Source organism: Phascolarctos cinereus, unplaced genomic scaffold, assembly GCF_003287225.1.
Source record: "Phascolarctos cinereus isolate Bilbo 61053 unplaced genomic scaffold, phaCin_HiC Scaffold_3;HRSCAF=262, whole genome shotgun sequence".
Lineage (NCBI taxonomy): Eukaryota > Metazoa > Chordata > Mammalia > Diprotodontia > Phascolarctidae > Phascolarctos > Phascolarctos cinereus.
Genome location: NW_027555736.1, coordinates 129,238,336 through 129,263,507, shown reverse-complemented (window position 1 = coordinate 129,263,507; position 25,172 = coordinate 129,238,336). Strand labels below are relative to the sequence as shown.

At 35.5% G+C, this 25,172-nt stretch overlaps 1 long non-coding RNA gene across 12 annotated transcripts in view; it reads left to right on the top strand.

Annotated features, from left to right (window-relative positions):
- LOC110192771 (uncharacterized) overlaps nt 1–25,172 on the top strand; it is a 64,023-nt gene that overhangs the window by 20,714 nt on the left and 18,137 nt on the right. For 7 of the 12 annotated variants that reach the window (XR_013485312.1, XR_013485313.1, XR_013485315.1 and 4 more), the window contains 6 exons: nt 1,493–1,662; nt 9,287–9,475; nt 18,862–18,972; nt 19,766–19,980; nt 22,165–22,275; nt 22,763–22,919. This is a non-coding gene — a long non-coding RNA (uncharacterized LOC110192771). Of the gene's footprint in view, nt 1–1,492; nt 1,663–9,286; nt 9,476–14,842; nt 14,980–18,861; nt 18,973–19,765; nt 19,981–22,164; nt 22,276–22,762; nt 22,920–25,172 lie in introns of all 12 variants that reach the window. The other 5 variants (XR_013485310.1, XR_013485311.1, XR_013485318.1 and 2 more) reach the window with 5 other exon arrangements.

Here is a 25,172-nt window from a genome sequence, read left to right as displayed (position 1 = left end):
CAGACCCCATGTATTTACAGGCCCCCAAATGAAATCACCTGGTTGTTTATTGCAGCATTAGTACTGATGAAAGACTGAGTTATACTCCATAGGTTAGGCCCTGCCCCTCCCCCCCAAAAAGTTCCATGTTCTTTATAAAAGAATTGTAAAGGATATAATCTGAAAGTAACAAACAACATTTGGGACCAATTACCCACATGAGATGTGTTTGTAGGAGAAGAAAAGGGTGAGAGGGGAAGCAATGTTATGTTTGTGCTTTATAGACAAGAGGAGCTTAAGATTGCACATTTTTAAAGTTTTAACACAGCGTCACATACTCCTTTCACACCTATGTCTTCATACACATTTATCATACTAAATTATACTATACTATTATATTATATTGTATTAGATTATAAATTATACTATTATTATTATATTATATTAACCCAGCATCACATACTCCCTTTACACCTATGTTTTAATACACATTTATTATATTAAATTACACTATATTAAATTATGTATTGTATTAAAATATACATTTATGAATTTCCCTAAAAGGAAGAATACTGCCATAGCTTGTACTAAAAATCCAAGACCTGGAGAAAACTATTTGTTGTCATATATCAACAACGTCACACACCACAGCACACACCACAGACACAGAGAAATCACGGCTTTTATGATGGGAAAAATGACTTTTTCTGGATAGCTGATAACTATGTATGATACACCAAGATTTGGGTTTTCAACTGTGGAGCCTAAGGAAAATTATCTACACAAAAGAATTTAGAAAATGAAAGGAGTCACTCCCATTATCTTGTTTAATTAACAAAAACACTCCCATTGAACTCCGTTTTTATCATGGTATTATGGATTAACTAATAACTAATGGTTGACAATGAAGCTGCTACTATGAATGCTGCTGCTGAGAATAGTTAGAGATTGGTTGTGATGAATATTGTTATTGTGGACAAGAAGTAACTTGTAGGATCTTTGGTTGCAGCTCAAAGATTGATGGGGGGGGTTGGTTGAGGTAGTTTGAAATTGGGATTTAGGTTCCCTACTCCCCAAGACTTGCCGGCCTCTCCTGTGGTTCATGGTAAGAATTTCAGTCACTTTTTAAACCATTTGTCTTTTTAATACATTTCTGATGCTGACAGTCTGACTTTGAGGGAAATGTCATATGGGTCAGGCTATAAGAATGGAAATGGGGTTATTTCTGACCTTCATTGATTTTTAAAAAAGACGCTGCCTTTTGATACTTAATGAAATAAATTAAAATATGTATATGAAAGAAAAAAAGAAGACACTGGTTTTTTAAAAACCAGTAATCATTATCCATCTATGTTCAGATGATTATGATGGTGATGATGTCGCTGATGCTGATGATGCTAGCCATCATTCAGGTGGCATTTTAAGGTTTGCGAAGTATTTTACATCCATTATCAAATTTGTGCCTTTTAACAGGTAATACCTTAAAGCAAGTATTATTATCCCTCTTTTACAGATGAGAAAACTGAAGAGAAGTTAAGTGGCTGGCTCAAGGTCACACAGCTAGGAAATATTGGATTGAAACCCAAGTCTTTTCTTACTCCAGATCCAACCCTGCTACATGCTGCCCACAAATTTAACCACTTCAGGACCTCTTTGAAATCATCTGATTTGAACTAACTATAGGTAACAGAAGAGTTTTTTATGGGGGGGGGAGGAAAGGATCTAGTAGGTACTGTAATTTATTTTTTTTTATTTTTAAGCTTTATCTTTCTTTTTTCCTCCACTTAATATTAGTATTTTATCTTTTCCAGTTATTTGCAAAGATAGTTTTCAACATTCATTATTACAAGATTTTGAGTTCCAAATTTTCTCCTCCTTCCCTCTCTCTTCTTCACCCTCCCCAAGACAGCATGCAATCTGATATAGGCTATAAACGTACTATCATATTAAATCTATTTCTACATTAGTCATACTGAGAAAGAAGAAGCAGAACAAAGGGAAAAACCACGAGATAGAAAGAAAAAAAAACAAAAAAAAGAGAGAGAAATTAGTATGCTTCAATCTGCATTCAGACTCCACAGTTCTTTCTCTTGATGTGGACAGCATTTTCCACAGTATAGGTGCTCTTTAAATGGAATGTTTGAAAACCATATCGAGGTATAGTCATCAAATTAAAATGAAAAGCATTCAAATCCATAACCATGTATAAAGTATCCATGGTATGCAGGGCAGGCCTATTCTAGGTGCTGGGGTGGAATGCAACATTTAGATAAGATATGGTTACTATCTTTAGAGAGCTTGTAGTCTGTGAAGAGAAGACACCAATACAGGTAGGTATGATAAAAAAAAATGTTACAACATGGTGCTATGTGAATCTGAGGAGGAAGATCACATTCATTATCAATGGGTAATTAAGAATTACTTATTTGATCTATGGACTTGTTGAATCTTAGACTGGGCTTTTTGAATCTTAGACTCCCAGAATCTTAGAGCCTGAAAGTGAACTTAGAAGTCATCTGGTATAGCATAATGTATCCTATCAGTACCAAACAACTCCAGACCTTTTTAGACCTTTTAAGTATCCAAATGCTTTTTTTAAATCATAATTAAAAAGATAGAAAAATAAATCAATAAAACAGATGAGGATTTTCTTTAACCCTACACAAACACTGAGAATTAACTAGCATATACTATATAAGCTAAATATAATATAGTGACGACCCGGCTTTATCTCACGTTTCCAAAATATATAAAAATAATTGCCTTGTACAAACACAGAATTAACTAGCATATGGTATTAAACTACAGGCTAAATGTTATATAGTGACTATAGAAAGTAATGACCTGAGAACTAGATCTATTTTATAAAATAAGGATGGGATCACCCTAATATGTGGCAGCTTTCATTGTTAGTAAGTTCTTTCTCAAACTGAGCCCAACAACTTTCTACACTGGTCCTAGTACTGCCTTCAGCAGCAATGTGGAATAAATTGAACCCCCTCTTCTAGGTGACAGCCCTTCGAAAGTTATCATGTTTCCCTCTGAGGCTGGTTCTTTTCCAAGCTAAAAATCTCTAGTTCCTTCCACCATTCTTTACCTTATATGCTTTTCAGACTCTTCAATATCACTGTGTTAGTTTTGGGCCCTCATTCTACATTTTTGAGGTATTTTTGAATCTTTAGCCTGTCATCCAACTTTGTGCAAAATTGATAAGCATGCCTTTCTGTCTTCATTCAAAGTTTGATAAAAATGTCAGACAGGATTGATTCTTTTACAATTTTCGATAGCAATAGGATCAAATAATATAGGCATTATACAACTGCACAAAATAGAAAAAAGGTATATGTGGAAGGCGCAATATCCTAACCCAAGCCCCCACGTAAGTTAGGCTAGATTTTCCTTAAAAGGAATCAAAACTATCCTTAAGGTTTGATTGGCTCACGGGACTAAAGGCTGAGGCTATTGACATCACTTCCTTGTTGCCTGAATATAAAAGAGCCAGGAGGAGCTACAGTCCTTCTCTGCTGCTTGGCTGGTGGAAAACAATGGGCAACTCAGGCAAGGGAGTTTCACTCAGCTGAATCAACCTGACATGTCCTCAATGCCTATCTTTGTTGAATATCCTTTACCTACCATGGTTAAGTAAATTTCCTTTTGTTAGCTGTTGAATGACCTACAAGTGCCTCATTTTATTCCAGTATTGAACATAAACTATCAGGGGACTGGTATAAGTGAGACCCAGCCTAGAAGAATACGACATCCATTTGATTTGATTACAATATTATTATGGATGAAATTATATATATATGTATATATATACACACACACACATACATGTGTATATATACATATATATATATATATACACACACACACATATATGTGTATATATACATATATATATATATATATATGACAGTCATGGACAGCTTTTATTTTATTGTAATGGATAAAATGCTAGACTTGAAATAAGACAGGGCTTGGGTTCAAATCCCATCTCTGCCATTTATCAGTTATATAATCACATGTAATTCACTTAATCTTTTTTGAGATTCAGTTTCATCTGTAAAATGAAGATGTAAGGGTCAATGAAATTATGTAAAGTGCTTTATAAACTTTATAGCGCTATTAAATACATAAAGTGCTAAATCAATGTCACACAGTAATCTACACAATTCTTTCTTTCAAGGATAAAATTTGAAACCATTTTTATCTCTTTATGTGTAACTATCAGGCCAATATGGAGGTCCTTGGAAATTAAACACTTAACCATCTCTTCAAACTACCAAATTTAGCTTAGTTTGGTATTTTGTCTCAACCTGAGAGATGATGCTTTTATCAACTGGACCAAACTAGCCTCTAACCTACGAATGGCCAGAGTCAAATAGAGCAGGCTAGAGGTAGGAGAGTCAGGAATCAAACAGAAGTTTAATTTCAAATGAGGGAAATGGCTTTCAAGCAAGGAGACAAATTAGAAACATGTGTTGGGACCCTGTCCCTGGTGGGGGGACCCACTTTAGTGTGGCTAAACCCCAATATATACACCAATGGTTATGCAGTGAGCTATAGCCCCAACAATGAAGGGTAACAGCAACAATGTGACAAGTTTGATTTATCGTGAAGTGAGCTTCATGAGCAGAACCTGTCTGAGCTTGTTGGGTGCTTGTCCAAATCAGAAACACCTTGTGCTAGCCAAACCAATGGAATAACCATGTGAAACAATTCTAGAATTTTGCTGTGGCTGAGCTCACCCAGAGGGTGAGCTCAAAGGATTGTTGTTATGGCAAGCTCAGGGCACAGTCTGCTTGCTGGGCCTTAGCTCTGGAAAACAAGGAATCTCCTAATAGTATCTTGACAATTTCTATCATAAATATGGAAGCCTGATTGAAGCAGGCTAGCTTTGCTGAGTCAGACTTTGGCAATGTTGTTTTATTTATTGTTCAGTGTTCTTAATTCTTACACTATCAAGAATGCAAAAATTTAAATATAAGAATAAAAGTAAATATAAATTGCTTTTTGATGATCTTCCATTTGGAATGATGGTCATCTCTGGTCAACTCCATTAGCATTGTTAATTGAGAGGTGACAATGCAGGTCTAATTTGGAGTTAAGACTAGTATAAAGCTCTTTTTGCTTGGATTGAGAACAGGAGATAAAGTTCTAAGTTGAAAATATGAATCTATAAACAGATGCAATCATTGGAATTTAATTCCACATTACATTTTCTTAATTTCATTGATCATCCCTCTTATTTTCTCTATTAAATGTAATTTTGTTAGTTGGGCCTCTTTTTTAGTCTAAGAAATTATTTGAAGTATCCACCCCCCTAATCTGATACGGGAAAGCTTGAAGAAATAACTTCAACCATATCTGTGTTTTTTCTTTGTATATTTTTAAATAGAAGACTTCGAAGGGAATGCCTACTGCTAGACATGGGAGGAGCCATTTCATGAGAGAGGGATAAGTGGTAATATAATAGTGGGGTGTGTGTGTGTGTGTGTGTGCGTGTGTGTATGTGAAAGGATAATGCTTGAGACAGCAATAGACCTGAATAAAGGAGCGTAGTTAGTCATTTGAAATTCGTACATAGACTGCCCTATCCATTACCTGTCTCCCATATTATACCCATAATCTCCCAAGGCAGATATGTTATTACACTCAGTGGGCCAAGTTCAGCCCCCGCTTATATACGCACAACTCCCACTGACTTTGTGCCACTGAGGCACTTCAATGGGAATTGTCTGAACATAAATTTAGTATACTATAGTCACAACCACAGCAGGTGTAGTTAAACAGAGAGACCTGGCTGTATGTTAAAAGGTTGAGGAAGAACAAAAAAAGCTGCCAGTTTCCACAAGCAATCTGATCCCTGGAGCATTCAGGATTGTACACTGATACACACATTGTTTTTCAATCTTTGCCCACAACCAGCATAATACTGTGCTAGGACTTAGGAACAACTTAGACAAAGATCTGTAGCAAGGCATAAAGCTATAATAGGTATTCAACAACATTTTTTCTTTGTATGAGAAATTCCCCTGTAATTATCCTTGGTACTTAAAAAAAAAACCAAGATGAAGCATGTGACGGAGGAGAGTTGAAACTAGTGAATATTTTAATATACTTTTTAAAAAAGGCAATAAAAGAGTGAAGTTCTAACAAGCTAAATAAGCACCATATGGAGATTCCAGAGTTTTAAGATATGTTAATAATATTACATAGTAATTACATATATTATAATAATTATTTTGATTTGAGTAGCAGGATATATACTTACCAATTCACATATCTGAAAACATTATTATATTGAATTTAAAAAAAGAGTTTATAAGGAATCTTGAAGGTGATATACTAAAAATTATTTGTAAATTACCTCTTCAAATTCTTATTCATGTTATTTTCATAAATCTTTTGTGGAGGATCTTCCTAATTAATTAGATGCCTTCCTCTCTTATTCTCATTCTTTTAATATGAGTGTTACTAACACACTCGTGTCTCTCATTTTTGCAAAATGACTAGTCTACTTCCTTTTCCCACTAAATAAGCATTTTTCAACCACTTTTTAAAGTCTATGTATAGGAATAGGCCTCATTGAACATTAGGGGTGGGTGACCCTTGACTCTCAAAGGCTATGACGATTGAGAACAAGCACTGGTTGATCTTATCAAATTGGTAAGTCTTCACTTGTGAGGATGGTGATAATGAATTTTCTGGATGATAGTTTTCATAACAGAGCTATGCAAACACAGCTTCCGTCCAATCACTCGAGAATGTGCTAGAACCAGATTAAAATGTAATTGGGAAATATTTGAGAAAATAAATAAACATACAATGAAACATAAATAATATTAATATGTGATTTTTCTAAGTCAATACACAGCTTTCAGGGACCTTTATATACAGTTTAGTGGCCCCACTTTTTGTTGGAGTTTGACATGACTGTTTAACATCACTTCTTACAGATTAGGTATTGTTGGTAATTGCTAAAGCCTACTTATGGTCATAGTTTACTGACACCTGCTAAAGCCTACTTGTGGGCATTGTTTGTCTTTCTATTGCCCTTTGGGTTATCACTGTGGCTATGCAGAGGTCATTGTGTTTCTGAATTCAAACCCATATGGCATCATCAGAAGAATAGTGGTGTTAAATAGTTTGGATTTTGCATTCTTGAGGAGTTTGGGATTAAGAAAAGTATTGTGTGCTTTCTCATATGTGATCCAGCTTTATCTCTTTTTACTCAATTCCTTGTCCAGCTCCTTGTTTACCTGTCACTTATGTCTGGTATGTATATGTACCTCTCTTTCTGGGCTCACTTTCCCAACTCTAGTAGGTTGGGTCCTCACAGGCAATTGAATTCTCCCCTTAGGGCTCAAGGGGTGACCCTGAGGGTTATGGTTTCTCATTTTAAGTTGCCATACATAAAATAATGTAGGATTGGATTCATTTTTGCCATGGTCACCTGCCTGTAACAAACAAAGGATGACTCACTTCCACTTCAGCAAGAAGAATCTTGTTGTCCCTTGTGGGAATTCCTATAAAGTTAATTTCTGGGTATGGCCTAGCTGGACTAGTTCTTTGCATGTCACATGTCTGCTTTCAGCTCAGTCCACTATTCATTTGGGTCAGTCATGTACTGTCCTCCTCAGGGAGGAACTGTTTACCAGACTCAGATAATGCTGATAGATCCTGAGATATTGAATAGCTATTGAGAATCTTTAATAGCTCCTTTGAGCTTTTGAAGCCCACATGATTGTAAACTTGTCCATTCTATCTAAAGATACACATTCACCTAATATTAGAACAAACATAAATGAAACAAAAGAAACAGAGGCACCACATGATTGCAGGCACATGATAAATGTGGGAGATAGGTCTCACTGCCCCTCCCCAGTTTGACAGCTCACAGTAATACCCCTCATTCTGAAAGGGAAGAGTACCAAAAAGGCCAAGGGGAATACATAACCTTCCTATGACATTTGAACTCAATCTTGACTTTGTCAGTTCTCATGTATCTAAAGCCAACCGGGAAACTGGTCACCACACAACATCAGCCATCTGTCACTCATGGCTAGAAGAAATTTCCCCAAAACATCATGTATTATATTGAAACCAAAAAGGTAATATGATGTACTAATCCCAAAGGCTGCCTGTCCAACGGCATGCTAAAATATGTATAATTTGCATTTTAGTTCATTTAAGTTTATCTTACACAAGATTCATCATGGTGGAGTGGCAGCCCTGGGTTCTCAATGACTATATGAAAGTTCTGGTGGTTTCTACTGATTGGGAAAGTCTCTGAATGTAGGCTTGGTTATAGATTCTATGTCTGCCATCCATAGACCTTCCCATAATATGTTATCTTCCCTGATTAGAATGTAAGCCCCTTGAAAGTAAGGAACACACTGCTTTTTCTTTTTCTATCCTCAGTGCTTATCATAATGCCCTACATAGAATAAACATTTAATAAACATTTTTTCTTTCATTAATTCATTACTCACTAAGTTGACAAAATGGTAATACAATGTTTGGCTATAGCAGCTTTTAAAACTACGTGCTAAAAGCTGTATTAATAATGGCTCTCTCTTGCTCTCTCTCTCATACACACACACACACACACACACACACACACATATATATGTAACACATATCACATTATATACACATACATTAGTTTAAGATTTTCTACACATATAACTCATCAGTCAGTAATAACAACCTTATGCGGTAGGGTTATTATCCGATTTTGCATGAGAATTTATGTGAGTAGCTGAAGGTAACAGAACTATAAGCATGGGAGGTGAAATTTGAACCCAGGGTTTCCCCAACTCCAAGTTCAGCTCTCTAATCATTTATTACATGCAACTCTGTGGTTGAGAGGAGCTGTGATCTACACTAGTAAAATGGGAAGGAGTATCCACACTAATGAAATCATAGACTCTACAAGTAATGAAGCACCATTATTAAGTATGGATGGTTAGATGGATTTCTTTTGGATTACTGTAGATTTCATGAATGAGGGTACCAAGTAATCCACAATGTTCATTAAATATTTATATTGGAAACCAAGTAGAATTAATATTAAGATGTTAAAAATTCATTCATCTCTTCAGATTACTTCCACATGCTCTGTATATATCTTGTATGCAACATAGATATTTACATATTCTCTTTTTTTCTTTTCTTCTTCTTCTTTTTTTTTTTGGCCTTTCTCTGTTTAGTTGTTTTTCAGTTGTGTCTGACTCTTTGTGACCCCATTTGGGGTTTTCTTGGCAAAGATACTGGAGTGATTTGCCATTTCCTTCTCCAGCTCGTTTTATAGATAAGAAAACAGAGGGAAACAAGTTTAAGTGATTTGCCCAGGATCATACAGCTACTAAGTGTCTGAGGCTGGATTTGAACTCGAGTCTTTCTGATTCCAGACCCAGTCCTCATCTACTGCACCAGCCAGCTGGCCTTCTGTTGTACCCCAAATGCTTAGCACAGTGCCTATCATACAGTAAGTACACTTAATAAATTATTATTTACTGATTGACTGGATCATATTGACTGACAAACCAGTGACACATTGGTTTTAGGCAAAGGAAGTGGGACTTGTGATTCCATTGGTATAGCCAACTCTCTTTCCATTTACCAATGAAAACCAGCATGTTCTCTTCAACTTAGTGTCTGAAAGAGTTGCTTAGCATGCTAAGACTTGCCCAGGATTAGGCAACAGTATGTGTCACAGTCAGGAGTTGAACGCAGGCTTTCTCACTCCAATCTTTATGCCCATTTCACTATAGTTTACTGCCACTCAGTTTACAATGTACAGACTAGAATATTTTTTAAAAATAAATATTATATTTTTAAAAACTATATCACTCTAAAAGATTTTTTGCTATATTTCTTTGAAAAAAGACAGCAATGGTTTGGGTTTTAAAAATATTGCTTTCTTGAAAATAGGTTACAACATAGCAAATATGAATAATTCAATTAAGTACGGACTTCCCATCACAAAATATGGCTTTAGAACTTTCAAGTCACATTATCTGCTTTTGGTAGCTATAATTTATTGAATTCAATGAAAGTAGGTGTTTTAACTAATATCAAAATAAAAAGATGCCTGTGAAAGGTAATTAATTCAGAAATTTCAGAAATCTTTATTTTAGAGGAGATAGACAGATAGATAAATAGATAGAGAGAGAGGGAGGGAGGGGGAGAGAGAGAGAGAGAGAGAGAGAGAGAGAGAGAGAGAGAGAGGGAGGGAGAGAGAGAGAGAGAGAGAGAGAGAGAGAGAGAGAGAGAGAGAGAGAGAGAGAGAGAGAGAGATGTTGCAGACGCCCTGATTCTTTGTGCAATACAAATTGTTATAAACAGGAAGAAAATGTGATTAATCCCAACAAAAGAAGAAAAGAAAAGAAAAGGAGAGAGAGAGAGAGAGAGAGAGATGTTGCAGACTCCCTGATTCCTTGTGCAATACAAATTGTTATAAACAGGAAGAAAATGTGATTAATCCCAACAAAAGAAGAAAAGAAAAGAAAAGGAGAGAGAGAGAGAGAGAGAGAGAGAGAGAGAGAGAGAGAGAGAGAGAGAGAGAGAGAGAGAGAGAGAAGCCCTGTATAGAGAGGCAGTTAAGTTTAGAGAAAGGATCCAAATCATAAGGTGAGGTTATGCTCCTTGTTGTGGTCTGGATAGTAAAAGAAGCTCAACTAAAATTCATAACAGTTCCAGATCATCAATGGAAAGTCAAGAAGGAGATCTGTTGGAATCAAAGTCAGAGACAATCCAGGATTTTTGGTGAAGAGACCCAAAGAAGATGAGCTGAATCAGTCAACAAAGTCTTTTAGGTACAGGGAGGGATTCCACAGATATCTGGATAGACTTGAGAAAAGCTCATCAGCTGATAGTCCTTATATTGGATTATAGGTGGTTTTCCAGCCTGGTACTTGATTTTAGCTATTTTTGCCCATTCTTTCCACTGTTTCATGAGACATGTACATTTAGTCTTACTGACATGTATTTCTTCACATTTTGTATCTTTCATGGGTGCATATAAAACAAATAAGGATTTTGAGAGAAAACTCATGGTTAAAAATTTTTATTTACAATAAGAAAATGCACGGACAAATCCAATATGGTGTGTTCTAAATAAATTTGTCAATTACACATGTTTCTCACTGAAAGGCTACTTCCTTAACAAGTACTTTCTAAGTAAAAAAAAGGCTCTATTTCAAACTATTATTCATTTATTGAGTGACATGAGTGAGATTAAAAGACAACCAATCACCAACTTAATATTTAGTTTCTTGTGGAGGTTGGGTTTCTGCAAAATATAAACACAATGTCTGTTTTCTCATGTTTTGAATGTTTTTAAAGAGTGAATTTTTTTTGTGATTTTTAACAGTATGCTAAAACATTTTCTCACTTGAAAATTATAATTCCATTTGAAAGTTTTGAGTTTATGCCAGTGAGATGTAAAAATAACAGGAAATTTTTTTTATGCTTTATATAAGGATTGACTGCAGTGGCTGGATTAGTTGGAGAGGGATATGAGGCAGCATAGGCAACAAAGTGACTTTTGTCAAATCATTGGAGGTCCTTTGCTTATCTATTTTTACAAAAAGTAATGGCGACTGGGAATAATGGCTTACACCTAAATGATCATGGTGGATTGTCCAAACTTTGGTGTACTTAACTGCAGTGGACTAAGCCTATTGGATGTACATACTAGGTCTGGCATCAGTATGGTGAACCAATGGGAGTACCAGGCAGAGAGATACCGGACTACTTAAGGAGGGGAAAGGGACCAGTCAGAAATGGAACAGATTAAAGCTTTAGTGCTGATAACCAGTGGGAATAGGCCATGAATGGCCACTGCACTTTCAGCCTGGCTGGTTTAGGAAGAGGAAAGAAAGAAAGAAAGAAAGAAAGAAAGAAAGAAAGAAAGAAAGAAAGAAAGAAAGAAAGAAAGAAAGAAAGGAAGAAAGGAAGAAAGGAAGAAAGGAAGAAAGGAAGAAAGGAAGAAAGGAAGAAAAAAGAAAGAAAGAAAGAAGAAGAAAAAGAAAGAAAGGAAAAGAAAGGAAGGAAGGAAGGAAGGAAGGAAGGAAGGAAGGAAGGAAGGAAGGAAGGAAGGAAGGAAGGAAGGAAAAAGAAAGAAAGAAAGAAGGAAGGAAAGAAAGAAAGAAAGAAAAAAGAAAGGAAGGAAGGAAGGAAGGAAGGAAGGAAGGAGAGAATTATACAACCAGATCATAAGGTAAGGTTGTACTCCTTGTCATGGTCCAGATAGTAAAAGAACCAGAAAATTTTGAAGACAATAATAATCACGATAAAATGTTGGTAATAATAATGATGGCTTACATTTATATAGCCTTTTAAGTTTTACATAGTATTTTACAAATATTATTTCATTTTACAACTGGCTGTGTTGAATACATACAAAGACAAAAGGGTCCTTTGGATAAACAATTTGTTCTAGTAATGACTATTTTAATAGGGCAGTATTTCCCAAATCATATTGAAATGTGATAGCTTACGCTGCCTACAATTACATAGGTATGTTATATATGTGTACATGTTAACTTTTTTCTGTAAACAGCACGAACATTTAAAAACTTAAATAAATTTCCATTTTAAAATCATTGAACATGAATCTATATTAAAATTATATTTACAATAGATATCATAAATATATCTCCTAATGCATTTCTAATCAAAGCAAGAAATTGACCTTGAGTTTTCAAAGACCATGCTGGCTGAAGGCAAACTGTCAAGTTCTTTAAAGAATGAAAAACTTGAGTTTGATCCCAAGAACACAATGAGCTGTTATACAAGGACCAGTGTAGCTCAAGAGAGAGTCTCACCATCAGTAGGTTGACTACCAGGTGATGTATTCTTTGGTCACGGCAAACTATGAAACAAAAACAAAATACACAATGGTGTTTACTACTCTAGTATAATCCCCTCCTGCTTCCATAGTGACAGTGGCAGAATGGCAGCAAGGAGGTCAGAATCAAGTTCCTAGACTCTTCAAAAACATTAATTAAACTGTTGGTATTCTGGATGTAAGATTTCTGTTTGTTGACCAGTGAGTTGAAATGCCACTGGAGGAACTAAACCATATCAAGGTTGACAAAGTTACAGTTTGATAGAAGGATAGCTTATGGGACCTCCATGAAAAGGTTAACAAAGGAATTGCCAGATTTGGTTGCATCATTTTCTCCAAAGCAATAAGAAACATTATTTCGTGGAACAAATCAAGTCAACAAGAATTTATTAAGCAATTAACATGTGCCAGGCACATATTATATGCACATATTGCACAAAGCACTGAAGATACAAAAAATAAAAGCACATTTCCTATCACCAAGGAACTTGTGTTCTAGTAGGGGAACACTACATGCAAACAGCCATGAACAACTATGTATACAAGATACACATACACACACATATGGTAATTTGGAAGCAATCTCAGAGGGAACATTCTATCAACTCATCTTGTGCTCATGAGGAACATAACTAAAAGGACTACCATGAATATTATTGTAGTTTGTGTGCCAACAACTGTTGCAGACAATGAAGAAGTCAAGAAATTTGGCAAAGAACTTTATTAATTCCTCCAAATGAAACCAACATACATTTCATCTTTGGTAACTTCAATGAAAAAATAGGCACAGTGAAGAAAGGAAAAATTTTCTTGGAGAAAATATTGCTTGGGATTGAGAAACAAAAGAAACCAAGAGTCTGTAGACTACTTAGAAGCCAAATGCCCAGATATGAATGCATTCTACAAGAAGAGAGTAGAATGGTAATAGGCATGTTGTTGTCTAGTTGTTCAGTCATATCCAACTCTTTCGGAACCCATGGAACATAGGACACCAGGCCCTTCTATCTTCTAATTTCTTCCTAAAGTCTTTCTAAGCTCATATTCATTGTTTCCTTGACACTATCTATCTATCTCATCCTCCACTATCTCCTTCTCCTTTTGCCTTCAATCTTTCCCCAAACCAGAGTCTTTTCCAATGAGCCCTGTCTTCTCATTATTTGGCCAAAGTATTTAAGCTTTAGCTTTAGTATTTGTCTTTCCAATGAATAGCTGATTAATTTTTTAAAGTATTGGCTGATTTGATCTCTGGGACTCTTAAAAGTCTTCTCCAGCACCACAATTCAAAAGCATAGATTTTGTGGCATTACGCTTTCCTTATGATCCAACTCTACAAACCATACATTATTATTTTAAAAACCATAGCTTTGACTATATGGAAATTTTTTTTAAGCAAGGTTGTCTCTGCTTTTTAGTTTGCTGCCCAGATTTGTCATAGCTGTCCTTTAAAGGAGCAAGAGTATCTTGATTTCATGGCTTCAGTCACCATCTGCAGTGATCTCTGAGCCCAAGAATATAAAGTCTGACACTGCTTCCATTTCTTCTCCCTCCAGTGGCCAGGAAATGATGGGGCCAAGAGCCATAATCTTGGGGTTTTTTCTTTGGTTTTGTTTTGTTTTTGATGTTAAGCTTCAAGCAAGCTTTTGCACTCTTCTCTTTCACCCTAATCAAGAGCCTTCTTAATTCTTTTTCACTTTCTGCCATCAGAAAATATTGTCTGCATATCTGAGATTGTTGATACTTCTCTCAGCTACCTTAATTCCAGCTTTTGATTTGTCTAGCCTGGCAATTCACATGATATACTCTGCATATAAGTTAAATAAATAAGGTGATGATATGCAGCCTTGTTATATTCCTTTCCAAATCTTAGACCAATCAGTTGTTCCATGTTCTGTTCTAACTGTTTGTTCTTGGTCTGCATACAGGTTGCTTAGGAGACAAGTAAGATGATCTGGTACTCCCATCTCTTTGAGAACTTGATACATTTTGTTGTGATCCACATAGGCAAAGGCTTTAGTGTAGCCACCAATGAAGCAGAAGTAAATTTTTTTTCTGGAACTCGCTTGCTTTCTCCATAATCCAATGAATGCTGGCAATTTGGTCTCCAGTTCTTCTGCCTCTTCGAAAACCAGCCTGAACTGGTAATTCTTGGTTTATATATATTGCTGAAGTCTAACTTGCAGAATCTTAAGCATAACCTTGCTGGCATGTGAAGAGAGCACAATTGTTTGGTAATTTGAACATTCTTTGGCATTGTCCTTCTTTAGGACTGCAATGTAAACTGATCTTTTCCAATCCAGTGACCACTGTTGAGTTTTCCAAGTTTGCTGGCATATTGAGTGCAGCACCTTAACAGCATCATCTTTCATGACTTTAAATAGCTTAGCTAGAATTGCAACTCCCCCATAAATCACACAGAATAAAAGTTATCTTAATAAGCAGGTAAACACTAGTTGCTAATGTGAGAGTTATTTCTGAATTGCTTGTCTGTATACTGTTAGACTTCTGAGTACATTTATCAAAGGTCAAACAAAATACCAAATTAGAAGAAAGATAGAAATGAGAAGAAAACACAGTACAAACATTTAAACTTCAACCTGACATTTAAATTAGTTGTGCATTTTAAAAATAAGAAATAGAAAGAGGTAAAGATATTGATACTGATTGCAACCATTTTTAATAAAAAAAATACCTTATTTGAAATATTCAACACCACAAGCAGGCTAAAATAGCCTTGATATCTTTGCTAAGCAGAAACACATGGAAATCAAAGGTAACATTTATTTCTAAAACATTATAGAGGAGGAGCATGAAAGTTTTAAGCAGTGTTGCCTCACAGAATATCAAAAAGATATGGTGGTAAAAACAAGTCTGTAGAAAATATCTTATGAGACTTAATTAAGCTAGATCATCTCAAGAATACTTAACAGATGAAACTGGAAATAGAACAACTATGTAGAAAATGGAACAGATTTGCCAATATTCTTATGGTGATGTATTCTCATCATTAATGGAAAAAAAATAAATTTAGACTCTTTAGGCTCTCAGTACCTACAAGTAGAAAAGATATTACCTATAGATAGTGAGGTCCTCTTGTTGTTCATGTTTGTGGATGATGTTGTGCTGACTGATCAAGCCCGAGAAAACTACAGGGCTTCCTAAGTAATATTTATAGTTATTTAAAAGAGTTGGCCTAGAAATTCATAAAGAAAAAAAAGAAATTGATTAAGAATGCCTTTTGCTCAGCCTGTGACATGTAGTTCATTAGGTCAGCAGTACGTTTATCTTTGACAGACACTGAGATGACAAACTGAATAGGAGGAACTGGTAGGCTAGATAGATTTCAGAAATACTATTGTACTTTAAAAAATCCAAAATATCCCTGTGATGTGGAAGCCTACTTTTTAACATCAATATTCTCAAAGAGATACACTTTGTGAATACAAATCATGGAATGTTAGAATTTCCAAAGAATAAAAATTATTAGAGAATCTACTTCAATGGATCATGAAACAATCATGGTACTGAAGTGGAGCCTAAATGAATGAAAAAACTTAGGCAATAAAATTTCTGTGGACTGCTGCTTATCTATATGTTGGTAGATAGGTAGGTGGATTACATTGTCTTATATCACCTCACAAGTATTTAGAATTTAGTTGAGGGTCATTGTCAAAGATGTCAATAAAATGTTCAGATGACCTTACTAGACTTCTCCTCAGAGTAATGGTAGACATTTTATAATCCTTTCTTTTCTTTCCACTAATCCCCATCTTCCTTGTGCTGCTTCTCTCCAGCCTGACTTGCATTTACCTTTCTTTCTGTAGTTTATTTTATGCAGTGTAGCCCAATAAAGAAGCACTCTGACCATCATTTGGTTATTTGTATAATCAGTTAATTGCTATTCCTTATTTCATAATGTATTACTTATCACTATAATTTTCTGTATTTGTGTCTAGGGATAGTCTTATGAAAGATTATATTTTAAGAACAGTAGGATTAATTAATTTCTTCTTTAAAGGGGTTATTTTTGCATTTAATACTATCAGTTTTCAGCTGATACTATTAAACATGTTAAATTTATAATTCCTTTGAAAATACTTATAAGCTGCAGTTCATATTTTCATTTTGCTTACTCTCTATATGTATATATACATATACACAAGTGTTTATGTATATATAAATTCATATGTTCTATAACATAATAAATAATTATGTTTTAATGTAGAAACATATACTGTGGAATATAATCTATTTTAATATACAATTTTATATAGTATGTATACTATATAATCTCATATATTACATAACTATATATGCATGTGTGTATATTATTTATTTATTCATCTATCTATCTATCTATCTATCTATCTATCTATCTATCTATCTATCTATCTATCTTTTGTTTCCTCCCCATAACACCTTTGAGATTGGAAGTACATATTATGACAATTTTACAGATGAAAAAACTGAGCCTCAGAGAAGTTAAATGACTTGGTTAAAGCAACATAACTATTAAATGTCGGTACCTCTAAAACAGGTCTTCTGAACAAGATTTTTCCTACAATATGATTGTGTAATGTCTCTCACTACCTGTGCCACAAATAACACAAAGCCATTAATGCTAGATCCAGGTTCCTTTTCATGAGTAGGTAGATATAAATATCTATTTCTTAGATTTATCCAACTCCTCATGTTTCTTTTATGGTGCAGTGAAAAGAGAACCAGAATTGGTGTCAGGAAGATGTAGATTCAAAACTGGCTCAGACACAGCTATTACTTGACTGAAAATGTTGTTTAGCCTATGTCTTAGTTTGCTCCTCAATAAAATAAAGAGTTTAGACTTACAGGCTTCTAATTTTCCTTCTAGCTCTAAATCTATGATCCTGTATCAGCATTATGATTCTTCCCACCCCCACTCTCCTAGTGGTCTGTAAAATATGCTGATTGTACAATCATTCTATAACTTCTGGTGACTAGAGACATTGTGACATATTGGATTTGGTGCTGGATTTGAAGTCACAATGTCTTGCGTTCAAATCTCACCTTTGATGCTTCCTATGTGACTCCTATGTGACAAGTCACCCAACCTCTCTGGGCCTCCAACAACTCCTTAGGACCAATCTGCTAAATCACAAATAGGTTGTCATCTGTAATTTTGCCTAAAGCCAGAATGCCATATACAGATACCAGAGGCAGTCAAAGAAGCTAATGTTTGCCATGAAGGAAAGTCACAAGGACTCAAAGCTGGGTTTCAGTCTAGCTTTGCCACCAACCAGCTGTGTAATTTTAAACAGTTCATATGAACTTTCTAGACTCAGGTTTTTCATCTATGAAATAGGGGGGTTAGACTAGACAATTGCTAGACTAGACAATTTAACATTCTGTTAATCTAATAATATTTACATATTTAGACTTCAGTTGCTTATAAAGATTAGTTGGTGTCTTTAAATTTCATGGCATGAGTAGTTCTCTAAATATAGATCTAGTCTTGATAGTATCAGGTTTTTTGGTTTTTCTTGGTGGCAGGGGGGAGGGATGGTGAGGATTTGTGATTTCTTTGGTTCTGAAAATTCTAAGTGCGGAAACTCTGTCCACTGATTTACACCAAAAACACATATGAAACATAGAGTCTTATAGAGTTGTTTGGGGCACTGAGAAATTAAGTGACTTACTTGTGGTTACATGACCATCACATACAAGAAGCAGGACTTAATTTCAGGTCTTTCTAACTTCAAGGAGAGATTTCTATCCATTCAACCACATTGCCTTTCATTTTGCAGAATCACAGATTTAGCGCCAAAAAGAATCTTAAAGGTCATTAAATCTAACTCTGTTGGTTCCTGAGAGGGGACTGAGGCCCACAGAGGTTAAGTGACTTGCCAAAGATCACACAGACAGTAAATATGAAAGGTGATTTTTAACTGAGATGACTTATTAGGATTTATTTTTGGACTAGAAATCTAACCAAAGCAAAGTTTCAATCTTTATCATCTCTCTTAGGCTATATTTGTACTTTTTCCTAGAAAAAAGGAAGTCAAAGAAAACCAGATTGGAATATTGCCCAACTGTCAATTGGATGGAATACCTGAGCTTGTCGTGTAATCAAACTGGGAATAATGTAAAACAAAGAATGTGTAAGTTAGTAGTTGGACTGGAATCTTACACAATGAATAAAATTAGGTCCCTTATAATTCCTATTTCTGTGTTCCATTTTTTATCAAGTGTTTTTCTCAAGACCTTTGAATTTACTGTTTTTAGTGTGGTTACACTACCAACCCTGTCCTGTTTGTATAGCTTACACAGGGTGGCAATAGTCTGCCAGATTTCAGTTTCATAATTTCAGGTACTGTTGCCATAGAGGGCAAGGAAAGGGAGGTGTTAGGTATATACATAAAAGTATATTTGAAATGAAGAGAGGGAAAAAAAATCTACATTTCAATGGAAATACTTTCAAGGCATTTCAAATAAGAGTTGGAGAGAAATAATTACAAAGTTTGGAAAGAAAGAATCTTCGCTTTGATCTGCCTTTCTTCTGTAAAGCAATTAAAATAAGCAATTTTTCAAATACTAAGCAGAAAATTACTAATGGCTGAACCCAAAGCTTTCATTTTCTTCTTGGGGCTTTCATTCCTCTAAAAAAAAGACAAAAAATATTAAGGTGGCTTTCCAGATAGATTAATGCATAAAGCATTTACTGGTTGGCTGTCATAAAACTATGGCAGCATAGAATAGCTGAGATTAAGAGCTAGATTTAAATCATGCAACAGTCCAGTTAATATCAATGTCTAATTAAGAAATGCATAAGAAGTCTGTAATGTTGATTTGATGGAGAACAACTCTAATAGGGCTCTATTCGAATTTTCCATTTCAATTGCCTTTGTAGACATTTAATGGCTATGTCTCTTACACAGTCTTTGGTATTCACAGGAATCATTTCCGAGTTAAAATCAGGACCTAAAGTGGAACATAGGTAGACAAAATTAACTCATCTGGAACATAGGCTTTATAAACAGCAACAACAACAAAATGTGACAGTGCTTGAAGATTTAATTTGAAAAAGACTACTAGAATTGGACTTCAAAGTTAAGCTTCACTTTCTTCTTCACTTCTTAAGCCTTCAGATCAATCAACATTCATATATAGTGAGATATGAAATACTTTGTCATTTACTGAAGTTATTGTACTGGATGTGTTGAACTGTAATTGTACTAGCTGCTTAGATTGTAATCTCTTGGCATGTCTCCCCATCACCAGCAATGTGAGTAATTAACCATTTGTCTGCCATTGAGGAGGCATGACAAAGATCACAAAGGTTGTAATTGTTGATATTAGGAAGTATAATATGATTGGGTACTGCTTCAGTGGTCTTCTTTGTTATTCCTAAATGCTCTCAAGTAACTGAATTAGTGACTATTTCAATCGTTATGTTTCTAATGGCTTTAGAAAAGAGACAGAAGAAATAAAGGACTAGTGCTGTATTAAATCAGTAACGTACATGCTATCACTACCTTAGTGTTGATCCAGAGGGAATTAGAGTAGGATTTGAAACACTAAATAACCCTAATGACACTAGGAGGAAGCTCACCAGGGAGTTGTTTAAGAGTTTGTCAGAGCACATTAAAATACAATACATTCACATAATAAAAAAGGGTATATCATTCCATCTGTCTATACATTCCTTTCCAATATTATATTTGTCCAGGGACTTTTCAAAATTACATCACCTAACTCTATCCCTTTACTTAGTGAATAAAAAATGTGCAAAAAATGGAGACCAAATCAGAATAATGTATACAAGTGAAAGTCTATAATTTAAATCATTATTGCTTAAGTTACCATTGCTTTAATCAGTCTTATCATAAATCAGTCCTTTTCACATAAGAAGTTCTTAAAGTGCTGTTAAACAAATCGTGTCTCTTAAAAGGAATGATGCAATTGGGAAGCTTCCGAAGACAGAAAATTCTTTTTAGCTTCCAGTCCAATTCAGCTATTTTACACATTGGCTTTAATTCTATAGTTACCCAGTTATTTCTTGAAAATTATGTTACAAATATTTATGCCCATAGTATTGCATTAAAAAAAATACTATTCCTAGGAAAAATTCATACCTATCGGTTATTGCTTCTACTAGTTGGAAATAAAGTCTTATTTTCTCCCCTTTTGGACTCAGTATATTGCTATATTGGTAATATGAAGTTTGTTATTTGACCAAAATCCAGAATAAAGTGCTTTCTATGCTGTGTAGTGGATTATTTGAGGAAATTTAAGTCAAAAACATTTATTAAGGGCATAGTATATGCAAGGTACATGCTAGACACTGGGGATGCAGAGACAAGGAAAAACAAGTTTCTACCTTCAATAAGTTAACATGGGAATATAATTTTTAGTCACTTATATTTTGTAAGATATTTTGCAGTTTGATGGATAGATTTTTAAAAAATGTTTTATTTATTTTTCAAAAAGCCAGGAAAATTTACTTTTTGTCCTGGGTTGTTTTCATGTATGATTTCTTGAAATATAGTTCTGAAAAAACAGGCTTAAATAAAAGCCCATTGTGATTCAAATGGAGATACTTGACTATATCTCTAAACCAAATCATTATGATTTGGCTTTCCTTGAATGGCCAATGATAGTCTCCAGCCCAAACCTCTGTCACTCAATGTTTAGGCTGATGGCTTAGAATGAGCATAAATAGCAATTGTTTTCTGTTCTAGCCAGAAACTCCAGAGGGCCTTCCCCTTCCAAATCAATACTTTTGTGGTGGTAAACTAGGCTGTCTTGTTCTTTTTTGGGCAAACTGATGCAGCCTACCCTCATGACTACCTCTATTCCCAGGGGCTCCTCATGCCAAACTTAGTGTAGATACCTAATTGACACATCCCACTGCAGCTCAGAACTCCCTAGCTTCAGTCTTCCTAGGAGCTGGCATTATAGGAATGTCTGGCTATGCCAATTGTCCTTTAATATTTGACCAAATTATCTACCTCTGTAGCAATGGCCATATTCTGGACTTCTGGCAAATAAAGCAAGTGGCTTTGAAAGTGCGGAAAGAGCTGAACTATGATCTAGAATCTTCATTTGCGTATTTCATTGTAATGGTTGGTTGATTGGTTGTTGTCCATTCTCAAAGAGGATCAAAATGACATCATTATGTTGGAGCCAATGTACAGTATGTCTGACTGTGGCTGATCAGACCAATATGAGGTTGGAAGGTTCCACCACAGATTGAGCACAAATAGTCCCCATGAATATTTGGGAGGTAGATGTCTCTAGATTTGTGCATCTCACATTTCTTTTGAGCTACTGCAATTCTGTTTCACTTACAGAGTACAGCACCTTCTTTGATGAGGGCATGTCATGCTGGACAATCCTGTGCATCTCCCATGTCACACAATCAGTTCTAAAGTTCTTCAGAGAAATCTCATTGCAATAATCAGGTAAAAAGTAATCAGTTGAGTCAACTGCACCAGTAAAATCAGCTGAGAAGTTATGTAGCAGAAAGCATTGTTACACAAACTGTGCCCTGTGACTATTAAACAATGATCCATGTTCCATGTGTGGTATGTATACATACACATACATACATACATACATACATACATACATACATACATACACAGCCACATGTACATGGTCAATCCTGGGATCTCTCCCTCTATGTGCAGTCTGATCAGATTCCACTTGATTGTGCTCAGTTCTAGAGTCAGTCACAGAGGAAGAATTAAAAAAAATTTAGAGGGGGTTTGGGTAGCTCACTAGAACAAATAAAGACTTGGAAAGTCAACCACAGGAAAGGCAAAGGAAATGAGAATGTTTAACCTAGAAAACAGAAGACTAACAAGAGACTCAGAAATGGTCCTTAATATCCAAAGTATTTTATGAAGAAGTTTAACTAACTCTTTTTTTCCTTTTTCCCTGAGACAGAACAACATAAGATAACATTAAACTGTGGTCCAAGCAGTTTAGGCCAAATACAAGAGAGAAGAGTCAAATGTGGCTTAGTGGATACAGAGCTGGCCTCAAAGACAGGAAGACCTGGATTCAAGTCCTGACTCTGACTTAGACTACTATGTGACCTTGGGTAAGTCATGTGACTTCTCAATGCTCTAGTCAACTTTCTATAATTCTCAGGAAAGATGTTAACTTGCATTAAAAAAGAGAAATTTCCACACCAGGGAGCTCTTCATAATTATGAAATCATACTTTCAACACCTGTTCTATAAGGAAGAACATTTTGAGAGTGGCAGTTGTTGAATACTCTGATGGAACAGTTATGGAACTTCCTTCTGTTGTAAGAGTTGGGTAGATTCTTATCTAGGTATGATATCTTAGATATATGTGAAGATGAAAGGATGTATACATTGACTCTTGTTAATTGTATTACCTTTATGTATACCTTTAATGACTTTGATTAAGAGCTGTTTAAAACTCATGAGTGAAATATTTTAAATCTTAAAGCAGGCATACTATCTTTTTTTTTTTTGCAAAGTTATTGAACTAGCTTATCCTGATATGTAATGGATCTCTGAGCTTACTAATTTAGCTATTCCTGTAATTATGCAGCTCACTAGGTCAGCCCATCCTATGGAAATCTTGTCCATCACCTCCAGTGAATTCATCACAGGGACTCCACCCACCATTCAGGAGGCTTGCCTTGTTTTCTGGTGGATAATTTGCAGATAACAATCAAGTACCTAAGATGGTCATGGTTGTCTCTCACTCTCACCATATGACCATGGGAAGGGGAAAGGACTTCTTTTTAATTCATACATTTGTCAGGGTCACACTTTATTTTCCAAATAAACCAGCCTTTTTGCTCTTTTTCATAAGTGAAATTCCAGTTCCCATTTGTTCCTCATGCCTGGAATGCACTCTCTCCTCACCTATACTTCTTAAAATCCTGAGTTTCCTTCAAAGCTCAGCTCCAATTATGAGGTGTTCTCCCATCCCTCAGTTACTAATGCTCTTCCCCACTGCCGAAATTATCTTGTATATATTTTGTACATATTTAGATGAGTACACATTTTCTCCCTTGATATGTCATAAGCTCTCTGACTTGTAATATTTTAGGTACTGGGGATTCAGCTGCCTGGGACATAATAGGTGCTTAAGAAATGCTTGTTGATTGACTGAGTGGTCAGTACTTGAATTGCGTGCCACTGGGAATTACATATGACCTTGTGAGAGCTATTTGGAAAGGCAGCATGATATAGTGGAAACTGCAATGAACTGGAAGTCAGGAGCCCTTGGATCTAGTTCTAGTTTTGCTAATACTAGCTGTGTGATGCTGTAAGTAAGCCACTAACCTTGCTGGAGCCTCAGTTTCTTCAACTATAAAATGAAGTTAGGAAACATGATCTCCAAGGCTCTTTCTAGCTTACTGTTCACTCCTCTAAGCTCAGCTCCTGAGTTTCCAGACTTCTCAACCATAAACCAGCCTTCTCACACTGGAATGTCTTTCTCTTTGTCTTCATGGCGTCCTCCTCCAATTGGGGAGTTCCTCCTGAACCTCCATTTTGGGGAAGGCCAGCCATGTTAATTCTTTTACTCCTCTTCTGGCTCTATGATTGACTCTACAAACTTCTCCACTGTGGCCCTTAGTGGCCCTTCTCCTTCCTCTCCCCCAACAGACTCAGCTTCCTTTTATATATTTTCCCTCATTAGGGGGAAGGGTATAAGCGTTTCTATGCTACGTACCATGTGCTGTTCACTGTGCTAATGGTCTTTTGTTTTCTTTTTTCTTTTTTATGAATATTATTTCATTTTATCCTTGCAACAAGTCTGAAATACAGATGCCATTATTATTCCTATTTTATAGTTGAGGGATTTGAAGCAGATAGAGGTTAATTGACTCAATCAGGGTTACATAGCTAGTTCATATTTGTGACCAGATTTGAACTCAGGTTTTCCTTATTCCAGGCCAGGAACTCTCCTGCATTACCAGCCGCCTCTATTAGAATATAAGCTCCTTTAGGTCTTTCTCTTTCCTTGCATCTGTATTCCCAGTGCTTAGCACAGTGACTGATGCACACTAACCACTTAATATATGCTTTCTGACTTGACTTCCAGTTATAAAATTGTATGACTACAAAATTAATCTTTATTAGAAATAGTGAAGCAATTCATTTTTTTGGCATTATATATGTATCTGTATGTATATGTATGTGTATATATATATCTGTGTGTATATATATACGTATATATATGTGTGTGTATATATATATGTATATATAGGTGTGTGTATATATATCTGTGTGTATACATATGTATACATATGTGTGTGTGTATATATATAGAGAGAGTGTGTGTGTGTGTGTGTGTGTGTGTGTGTGTG